The sequence below is a fragment of the Hyla sarda genome, chromosome 3 (genome assembly GCF_029499605.1).
Source record: "Hyla sarda isolate aHylSar1 chromosome 3, aHylSar1.hap1, whole genome shotgun sequence".
NCBI lineage: Eukaryota > Metazoa > Chordata > Amphibia > Anura > Hylidae > Hyla > Hyla sarda.
In genome coordinates, this window is record NC_079191.1 from 176,768,524 (window position 1) to 176,780,899 (window position 12,376).

Consider the following 12,376-nt stretch of genomic DNA (forward strand, 5'->3'; position numbering starts at 1 on the left):
CAAGTACTACAGCTCCCAGCATGGAACAGAGTGTGCTCCATGTTGGGAGCAGTACTACCTGCAGTTAAGGACAGATCACAGCGGATGTCACTCCTGACACCTGCTGCAATCATTCTTCATCCTTGAGATGCAGAGCAGCTTTCTCCTGCACTTGCATCTCTGCTCTGTACTCTGGCTGGAGTCCAGCTGAAAAAAATAGTGAAAAACATGCACACACTACATTTTTATTATTGTCGGCTACATTTTTAGTCCCAATGTATTGGGTTGTTTGTTGTTGCTTTAGTTCGTGTTCTATTAAATGAAAAACTACAAATACTTTTTTAATGCCAGATTTTTTTTATCGCCTTTTAGAAAATGACGCATGACCTAAAAATACTGGGGTTCTGCCCACATTGTTGCAGATTTAGTGTACGCTCACACGTACAGGATCCTGCGCAGATTTTATGGGCAGTATTTGCAACTGCAGATTAGAAGCTGTGCTCAGTGATTTAGTTTATATTGACAAAAAACTAGCATGCAAACCTTTTAACACATTTACTATGTGTTTCAGACACTTTTTGAACTATGTAGGTTTGTAGGAAGTTGGCATTGGCTTCATATGCGACATTGTGTGCCGAAAGTGCACCAGGATGTTGATGCGAAGTTCTGATGCAAATTAAGGCAGGTAATAGATGGTGTAAAGCAAGACTAAAGTGTCTAAGAATACACTAAATTTAAAGGGGTTATCCAGGAAATTTATATATATATATATATATATATATATATATATATATATGTTTATATATACATAAACATATATCTCAACTGTCTCCAGAAAGTTAAACAGATTTGTAAATTGCTTCTATTAAAAAATCTTAATCCTTTCAGTTCTTATGAGCTGCTGAAGTTGAGTTGTTCTTTTCTGTTTAAGTGCTCTCTGATGACACGTGTCTCGGGAACCGCCCGGTTTAGAAGCAAATCCCCATAGCAAACCTCTTCTACTCTGTGCAGTTCCCGAGACAAGCAAAGATGTCAGCAGAGAGCACTGTTGCCAGACAGAAAACAACAACTGAACTTCAGCAGCTGATAATTATTGAAAGGATTAAGATTTTTTAATAGAAGTAATTTACAAATCTGTTTAACTTTCTGGAGCCAGTTGATATAAAAAAAACAAAGTTTTTTTCCTGGAATACCCCTTTAACAAAACAAGGCATATTTTTTGAAAATCGTTCCCATTATGTTATGATATATCCATATATGGACAGTGTGTTGCAGAAATATCAGGAGAAAGTAAATTGATTTGTGCATGTCCCATTCGCATGACTATCACAGTGAAATATTTCCGTAAAAAATCTAATAAAAGTGAATCTACCCTTTCATGGCCTTTTACTATCTCTCCTGCTTTAATGTAACATCTTGCTACTGGGCTAGCAGACTGAAAAAAGCAAGAACAATATATGTGGTCATAGTCTACATTTGGCAATAGGATAGAGCCACAGTAATAAATTCTAGTGTTGCACATTTAATTAACTAATATACAGATGTTATTTTATAAAAGTGGCAGCCCCATGAAGTTAATAACAGCAACCCTGTAGAAACAGCATACCCCCTGTAGGAGCAGCAACCCCCCTGTAGTAGCAGTTACCCATCTGTAGTAGCAGCAGCCCCCTGTGGTAATACACCCCCCCCCCTCCCCCGTAGTAGTAGTAGCTCCCAACCCATAAGAAGTATAGCCCCCACCTCAATTTTATACCTAGCGGACATCAGAGCAGCTGTTCTGCTCCTGCTCTTCTTCAGGAGTGATGTTGCTGTTGGCTGACGTCACTGCCCGGAATCTTCAAGCAGACGTCATATAAAGAGAATCATATAAAGAGAATAGTACACACGTAGTTGTGGCATTCGTGAGTACTATTCTCTTTATATGATTTGCAAGAAGGAAGGATGTTTTTAATGTGTTTTTTTCACGATGCTTGTTAGTCCAGGTGTGGTATTGTTTATATGTATCCATTGTAACCCTTATCTGTTATAAGCACACCTCTTCCTTCACGTAATCAAGCACCGGCCTGACGAAGCGCCTCAGCGCGCAAACGGTCCGTCGCCAGCTTAAATACCCGCGCATGTTTTCCATCTCACTCCTCTGTATGTGAACCTGCTATTACCTTTCATAAGGAATAAAGAAGTCCCTGTTGCAAGAACCTGGTGAGTGCTCCATATCTGTTCTTCAATATAGTCATATAAACAGTAGGACTGCAAACCAGATTTGCCCAATAAAGGATTCATGTCTAGGTTATGTCACTGTCTTTTTGTAATTTAATTTTATAAAATTATATCAACAATAGACATATGTACTCAACATAGACATATGTACTCAACATATGATGGTCCTCCCGGAACCAATTACCATCATATGTTGAGGGACCACCCACTGTATATATATATATATATATATATATATATATATATATATATATTGAGGTGCTGTGTTGCACGTACCCTTCGTGCCAAAACAAATACAATAAAGGCAATGTAGGAATACAAACCTCTAGATATAAATATAATGTTAAATAATTAGATTAAATAGCTAGTTGTACTAAAAGCAAGTTTATTAACATAATGGTATATCAATAGATAAGTCCAAGCAGGGCCCTTGCTATAGACTGCATACAATTAAAACACTCTGTCCGTGAATACATAAAATAAATAAATGAATGAATGGATAGATATCAGCAGTTACAGCCACCCACAGTCCTGTGTAAATTCAACATGGTATTGTTAATCCAATAGGTGTGTTTCAACAAGGTATTGTTATATCCAGTATTGTTATAGATAGTTTGTAACAGATTTGCAGTTGTTTTGTAACAAATTTTGTAATAAGGTTTGGTGCTCTGCACCACTCACCGCACCGCTGTGTGAAGATCTCCGGAAAGTGAAAGTGTCAGGGCAGACTTCGCTTCTGTGGACTGGCACGGCTAGGCGGTCGGCCTGGGATGGTATAGATGTCCGTATGAGGGTCTTACTGTGTCCGGAGTGGCACAAATCTGCGTCCGGCCATTAACCATGCTATATCATTGTCCTGCTACTGAGGAAGGGGACACCCCGAAATGCGTCTAGCATTAATATATGACCCAGCAACACAGACCACTCAACAGAAGAACTACATCCTAGAAGCTACATCCACCATTCTCAACTGCTGGAACCCCGCAGTTTGAGGCCCACCGCCCAGATGTGCGCCTGCCAGCGCTTTATACACGAGGACGTCGCTCCCACTCACCGCCGGACCGCTGCAAGCCTTCCACCGTGGTTAATGGCCGGACGCAGATTTGTGCCACTCCGGACACAGTAAGACCCTCATACGGACATCTATACCATCCCAGGCCGACCGCCTAGCCGTGCCAGTCCACAGAAGCGAAGTCTGCCCTGACACTTTCACTTTCCGGAGATCTTCACACAGCGGTGCGGTGAGTGGTGCAGAGCACCAAACCTTATTACAAAATTTGTTACAAAACAACTGCAAATCTGTTACAAACTATCTATAACAATACTGGATATAACAATACCTTGTTGAACAACACCTATTGGATTAACAATACCTTGTTGAATTTACACAAGACTGTGGGTGGCTCTAACTGCTGATATCTATCCATTCATTCATTTATTTATTTTATGTATTCACGGACAGAGTGTTTTAATTGTATACAGTCTATAGCAAGGGCCCTGCTTGGACTTATCTATTGATATACCATTATGTTAATAAACTTGTTTTTAGTACAACTAGCTATTTAATCTAATTATTTAACATTATATTTATATCTAGAGGTCTGTATTCCTGCATTGTCTTTATTGTATCAGCTTTCACTTTACCAGAGCTCATTAGCCGTGCTGTGATTGGTAGATGTGGAAAAATCCCTCCATTTTTCTCTCTCTCTCACAGTTTGATTAATCTGGGCCAATGTATCTACAAGAACATGACAAAGGCAGAGAGACATTTAAATCAACTGCTGCACCTTATTTGGCAAAGATGCTATGTTGTATTTTCATGAATGTTATCTTAGCCACTTTATCAGGAACAGTCAAACACTCTACAATCTTTCAACCCTTCGACTATATCAATTTAAATTGGTTGGAAAAGAGAATGAAATGACTGAATTATCAATAGCATGAAAATTTAGGATTAAAGGGGTAGTTCGGAGTGAAGGAAGTTTAGGAACTTAACTTATCAGACGCTGATCCCTTATCCATAGGATAGGGGATAAGTGTCGGATTGCAGTGTGTCCAACTGCTAGAACACCCTGCGATCTCCTCTACGGCGCCCCGTCTACTTATCCGTCCTAGGTGCGCTCTGCCCCCACCTTCCTGGCTGAGTGCAAGTGATGGCCTCCTCAGCCAGTCACTGGCTGCATGATAGCAGAAAAGAGTCAGATAAGATCAGATCCCCAGACTACCGCTTTAAATATACAGGGTTTCAGAATCTACAGAAATAGGCTTCCTATATTAATCCTATAATACATTCCTAGAAACAAAACTGGAAGGCAGACTAAGGAGCCTTGTAGAATTTTGGTTAAAACCTTTCATTCTGTCCTTTAACTAGATTTAAAAAAAACTTGAACTGTGTAATGGCACCTTTACAATGTAATATTATTTACACACACAGGCAGATGTATGATCAATATACCTGTATGTATGGTAGTTATGTGTCTGACTGATAGTTATGTGTCTGACATGATGTATGACTGATATACAGTATGTCTGTATGATAGATGTCTATATGACTTATGTATGTACATTATCTGACATAAGTGAGTACACCCCTTACATTTTTATAAATTTTATTATCAACACTGAAGAAAAGACACTCTGCTATAATTTAGAGCAGTGATTCCCAACTGGGGTGTCGCGGGATTTTGCTGTGAAGTTTAAATAATTTTTTTTTTTTAATTTCCCGCCCCAGCCTGCGTGCCTGTGACTTAGGGCGCCGCAGGGGGGAAGGGAAGCGTGAGTGCATACTGCACACAAAGCGTCCCCCTGCGTCCCTCTCCCCCTGCACGCAGTAAGCCGAAAATGGTACCCTGCTACATCGAAGATGGGGAGAGGGGAAGATGCTGTAGAACTGCAAGCTGCGCTCCGTGCCAGCTTGCTTAAGGTACTGTACCCTTTCCACCCCTCTGTTACCACACCTCTATACACCCCTTGTTCACCCCTTTTAACCCCCTTGTCATCCTTGTCCATCCCCCGTCTCCCATGTCCATCTCCCCTGTCATCCATGTCTACCTTGGCCACCCCTGTCACCCACGTCCCCCCCCCCCCAGTCTACCCCCTACGCCCCTCTGTCACCCATGTACACCCCTTTGTAACTCCCTACGCACCTCTGTCACCCATGTGCACCCCTCTGCCACCCATGTACACTCCTCTACACCATCTGTCACCCATGTATGCCCCTCTGTCACCCATGTACTCCTCTACACCCCTTTGTCACCCCCTACGCCCCTCTATCACCCATGTACTCTGCCACACCCCTCTGCCACCCATGTACACTTCTCTGCACCCCTCTGTCACCCATGAACACCCCCTTGTCACCCCCTATGCCCCTCTGCCACCCATGTACACTCCTCTACACCTTCTGTCACCCCCTACACCCCTCTGTCACTCATGTATGCCCCTCTGTCACCCATGTACTCTTCTACACCCCTCTGCCACCATGTACACTCCTCTGCCACCCATGTACACTCTTCTACACCATGTTCACCCCTTTGTCACCCCCACGCCCCTGTCACCCATGTACACTCTTCTACACCCCTCTGTCACCTATGTACACTCCTTTACACCCCTCTGCCACCCATGTACACTCCTCTACACCCATGTACACTCCTCTACACTCCTCTGTCGCTCATGTACACTCTTCTAAACCCCTCTGTCATCCATGTACACTCTTCTACACCCCTGTCACCCATGTACACTCCTCTGTCACCCCCTACACCCCTCTGTCACCCATGTACTCTTCTACACCCCTCTGCCTCCCATGTACACTCCTCTACACCCCTCTGCCACCCATGTACACTCTTCTACACCCATGTTCACCCCTCTGTCACCCATGTACACTTCTCTGCCACCCATGTACAATCTTCTACACCCATCTGTCACCCATGTACACCCCTCTGCCACTCATGTACACTCCTCTGTCGCTCATGTACACTCCTCTAGACTCCTCTGTCGCTCATGTACACTCTTCTAAACCCCTCTGTCATCCATGTACACTCTTCTACACCCCTGTCACCCATGTACACTCCTCTACACCCCTCTGTCACTCATGGAAAAAAAAAGTGTGGAGCCTAATAGGTTTGTTTTGCAGGTTTAATGGTGAAGAATTGTGGCTGGAAGAAATTGTCATGATAGGCGCAGACCAGATGGAGAAGAAAAGGGAACAACGCTGATTAGAGAAGACGTAATTTGTGAGTTGCTGTCTAAAGCAGCACTTTAATCTACATACCCACAGATAGATAGATATTGTGCATTTTGTGTATTGAGGCGCTTTTCCCTTTTTTTTTTCTTTTTTGCTCGTCAACTTTGGTAGGGGTGCCCCGCAGAATTTTTTGGGTTGGGAAACACTGATGTAGAGAGTGCACACAGGGGAGTAGATGTCTTAACCCATTCATGACCCCTCAAATTTTGATTTGTGGCGTACATTTTCATTCTCCTCACCTTCTAAGACCCATAACTTTTTTATTTTTTCACTGAAAAAGTGTTAGGGCTTAATTTTTGTGGGACAACTTATACTTTCAGTGCACTTTAATTTATCATACAATTATTATTGCAATTTTCATGAAGCCAAAAGAAAATTATATGTAGGGCAAAGATCACAATAGATCAGGGGTGGCGGCATCCTGGGACTTATAGTACTTCTATTGCACTGTGGTATGTATCCATCTTGATTATTGCTCATTGCTGTGAAGTCTTCACCTTAAACTTACTGTTATATTGCACTTCCACTTTTACATCTGCTCTCTGTCTCTTTGATAGGACTTGAGCTTGTAGTAGTTCTATTTATCCAGCAGTGACAAACACCATCTGTCTCAGTGCTAGCAGTTTTAATCATGTATTTTTCACTTTATTCTTAATAAAGATTCATTATTAATTCACAATATTTTGAGTAGCTCCGTTTCTTTGTTTATTTAATAATCAATTTTGGAGTCTGTTATTTAGGCTTATTCTACTAGTAAAGGGGCATTAGATATAGTCACTACATGTAGCCTATGTTATAGGGCACATTATCGCAGTACAATCATTTGTTCCCCATATATGTAGATCTTTTTTGCATGTTTTACATACCTGGCACAGTATATAGTGCATTAATGGTGGCACGGTTTATAGCTTATCAATGGTAGCACAGTATATGGTTCATTCATGGAGGCACATTGTATAGTTAATTTATGGTGGAACGGTATATAGTGCATTATTGGTGGCATGGTATATACGGTAGTTCAATAATGGTGGCACAGTGTATAGTTTATTATGAAGGCATGGTATATAATTAAAGGGAAACTAATAGGCTGCCCTCATTGCTAGTATGCAAAGTCAGTCTTGTGCGCAATGGAGGCAGAAGCTGACTTGCCTCAGTCCTGTATGCTGCGCTACGCCCACACATCTTCTACACATTCATAATTCTTTGCTCTCATGTCACATTTTTTTTGCCATTCTTGTATATTGTAGCATAATAAGCATACTTTTGTGCAGTGGCCATCTATTCAGTGAAAAAGCTAGGGTTGTGTGGAGAATCCTGCATGTACAAGGTGATTGGTGCTGGGTGAGGCAGGGTACAGTGCAAGTTCTGTTATATAAACGTCAAGCCAGAGCATATAGGGGAAGATTTATCAAAACCTTTGCAGAAAAAGTCCTCTGCAAAATAAAAGAAGCAATCTGATTGGTTATTATGGACAACTGCACCACTCTTTCTCTGCACAGGTTTTAATAAATCTCTTCTATAATACAGTATATTAACCTCTTAAGGACTCAGGGTTTTTCCGTTTTTGCACTTTCGTTTTTTCCTCCTTACCTTTTAAAAATCATAACCCTTTCAATTTTCCACCTAAAAATCCATATTATGGCTTATTTTTTTGCGTCGCCAATTCTATTTTGCAGTGACATTAGTCATTTTACCCAAAAATGCATGGCGAAACGGAAAAAAAAATCATTGTGCGACAAAATCGAAAAAAAAAAACCATTTTGTAACTTTTGGGGGCTTCCGTTTCTAAGCAGTGCATATTTCAGTAAAAATTACACCTTATTATTCTGTAGGTCCATACGGTTAAAATGATACCCTACTTATATAGGTTTGATTTTGTCGTACTTCTGGAAAAAATCATAACTACATGCAGGAAAATTGATACGTTTAAAAATGTCATCTTCTGACCCCTATAACTTTTTTATTTTTCTACGTACAGGGCGGTATGAGGACTCATTTGCGACGTGATCTGAAGTTTTTATCGATAGGATTTTTGTTTTGATCGGACTTTTTGATCACTTTTTATTCATTTTTTTAATGGTATAAAAAGTGACCAAAATACGCTTTTTTGGACGTTGGAATTTTCACTGATCTCCTATGCTGATCACTGGCGTGTATTAACACGCCTGTGATCAGCATTATTGGCGCTTGACTGTTCCTGCCTGGATCTCAGGCACGGAGCAGTCATTCGTCGATCGGACACCGAGGAGGCAGGTAAGGGCCCTCCCGGTGTCCGATCAGCTGTTCGGGACGCCGCGATTTCATCGCGGCGGTCCCGAACAGCCCGACTGAGCAGCCGGGTCACTTTCAGTTTCACTTTAGGTCAGCTTTGACCGCCGCTTCTAAAGGGTTAATACCGCACATCGCCGCGATCGGCGATGTGTGGTATTAGCCGCGGGTCCCGGCCGTTGATGAGCGCCGGGACCGCCGCGATATGATGCAGGATGGCGGCGCGATCCTGCTTCATATCGCGGGAGCCGTTAAGGGGTTAAAGTGCATCTGTCACATGTTTTATGTTAATAAAACCACCAGAACAGCCAAAATTTATGTATACATGGCATACCTTTAAATAAGCTGTTATTGACTTTATTTTGCTAAAAACACCCACTTTTATGGAGGCTTGGAATATCAAAGAGGCCTGACCAGAGGCAGGGGTGGATCCAGAGTCTACTCTGGAGAGGGGTACTATTAGAGTATTTTGTCTTGGCGGACAGAAAATAAGATGTTGCTTACGGAACTTACAATATTATTAAATGTATCATACAGTCTTAACCTCTTAAGACTCTTAGGCTATGCTCACAAGTCAGAATAATAATCAAATATACCAATTGCCACAGAATGGGAAAGTGCTAAAGAAGTTTTTACCATTTAAAACTACAGCTCCCAGTATGACCTTAAGTATGTGGTAAGGTTATGCTGGGAGTTGTTGTTTCACCCATCATAACTGCAGAACTTACAAGTGACTACAGCTCTGATAGGACATAGTGAGGAGAATACACAATGATATCAGTGACGTCTTCTCTATAGTGAGGAGAATACACAATGATATCAGTGACTACAGGTGACGTCTTCTCTATAGTGAGGAGAATACACAATGATATCAGTGACTACAGGTGACGTCTTCTCTATAGTAAGGAGAATACACAATGATATCAGAGACTAGAGGTGACGTCTTCTCTATAGTAAGGAGAATACACAATGACTACAGGTGACATCTTCTCTATAGTCTTTCCTTATCTAATTCAGATGGTACATACCACCAGGATTTGTTCCAGCTAAATCTTCTCTCTGCAGAACTTGATGCCCAGATGGCTCCTCACTATGTCAGTGGATTCTGATCCTCTATATGAAAACAATAATTATTATAATACTGCCAAACACTGTATTCTTTAAATATAATTCTGGCACACACCCTCTGAATATAATTCTGACACACTGTACCCTCTGAATATAATACCATCACACACTGCACCCTCTGAATGTAATACTACCACACACTGCACCCTCTGAATAAAATACCATAATGTATTGTGGCCCATAAAAAAAACTTACCACCCCAGAAATTCCTCATAATATACACTATACTTCTGAAACGCAAAACACTCTGTGCCTTCACATATAGTAATAATGCCCCTTCTTGTGCCCCTACATATAATTATGACCCATCCTGTTCCCCCCACATAATAAAAATGCCCTCTGTCCTGTGCCCCTAACATATAATGCCCCCTGTGCTGTGCCCCTCACATATAATGCTCCTGTTCTTTGCCCCTCACATATAATGCCCCCATCATGCATCCCACACATATAATGCCCCCGTTCTTTGCTCCTCACATATAATGCCCCCTGTGCTGTGCCCTTCACATATAATGCCCCTGTTCTTTGCCCCTCACATATAATGCCCCCATCATGCGTCCCTCACATATAATGCCCCCTGTGCTGTGCCCCTCAAATATAATGTCCTGTCCCCTCAGGGGGCATTTTATGTTTGGGGCACATGACAGGAGCATTATATGTGAGGGGCACAGCACAAGGGGCATTATATGTGAGGGACGCATGATGGGGCATTATATGTGAGGGGCGCATGTTGCGGGCATTATATGTGAGGGGCACATGATGGGGGCATTACATGAGTGGGGCACAGCACAGGGGGCATTATATGTGTGGGGCACAGCACAGGGGGTGGCATTATATGTGAGGGGGGCATTATATGTGAGGGGCGCATGATGGGGGCATTATATGTGAGGGGCGCATGATGGGGGCATTATATGTGAGGGGCACAGCACAGGGGGGCATTATATCTGAGGGGCACAGCACAGGGGGAATTATATGTGAGGGGCACAGTACAGGGGGCCCCCCCTGTCATGTGCTCTTCACATATAATGCCCCCTGTGCTTTGCCCTGCAGCCCCTCACATTAAATATTCCTTTTTCTCTGCCCCCCAAGTTTTTAAATCCCTCTCCCCCTCCTCCTGTACGATATAGTGCCCCTAACAGTGGCACATATTCTGTTCCCCTAATCCCCTGGGCCCTGAGCATACTCTTCTTACTTACAGTATGCGGGCCGCGGGGACGGGATCTCCCCGACGCGATGATGTGATGTCATTGCACCAGCCTGCAGGGGATCGCATCCCCGCAACTCACACGCTGTGTACTCACAGTGTGTGTGAAAGGTTAGTGAATGGTGGAGCGGGAGCTTAAAGCTTCGGTTCCACCATGCTAGGGGGCGGGGGCAATTGCCCCGTTGTCCCATCCCCCGGATCCGCCACCGGCCAGAGAGCCACTGTGTCCCTCAACCGCAGCACCTCTCCCCGTGTACATGAGCCGCTGCCTTCCAAAATGTCTGTGTATGTCCCATTTGTCAGTTTGTACTACTTGAAATAAGGGTATCCTGGATATGAGTTACTGGTGCTCTTCAAGTTATTTTATCTTATCTTGTAACAGTTACTGCTTCTATTGGACAATGAGCACCGAAAAATCATATCCATAGGCTAGAATGCCTCTGAGTCCTATGTAAATACATCTGTTATGTAAATGTGGAGGTGAGGGCAGATGTACAAGTATAAAGTAGTGTTTCATCACTTAAGGATGCAAGGCGTACAGGTATGCCCTTTTCCCTTGGTACTTCTGGAACCAGGGCATACCTGTACACCCTGATGCGTTAAGAGGCTTTAAAGTGAATGCATGAGCTTCACTCGCTTCAGAGGTTGCCGGTAGCTAAGTGGAGCTTACCGAACCCCCATGACATGATCGCAGGGGTACAGTGAGCTAAAATGTCAGCCTTAAGTGCCACCGATCCAATGATTTATTAAAATTATGATCCAGCGCGATAAACAGCGTACACAAAGAAAAACCAAACATCGAAAACACTTTAATTTTGTAATCACATCATATATCAGAAAATAATTAACAAAAAGTGATCAGAAAGTCCCATCAAAACAAAAATGGTAGTGATAAAAACTACAGTTCAGGGGGCAAAAAATTAGCCTTCATTCATCCCTGTATACCGAATTTTTTAAAAATAGTAAAATAAATAGAAAAACTAAAGAAATTGGGTATCGTTTTAATTGCTTTAACTTACAGAAAAAAATAATGTATAATTGTTACCATAAAGTGCACTGTGTAAAAACAGTGGGGGACATTTATAAAAGAATTTAGCAGATTTTTTTTGGCTTATATTTGTCTCTCAAATATCTCACGTGTGACTAGGCACTTTTCTGTGTGACTTTTAACCGGCCGAGCGAGAAGAGCAAGAAAATTCTGTTTGTAAGCAAATTTTCAAAAATTACTTTCAGTGGTCAGAGATTTATAATGTGCGACTGTCACAAAAAGTCGCACACCATCAAAAAATGGCATAAATTTACTCCAGCTCAACCCTGGCTTACAGATTTTGCTTACATGAGCA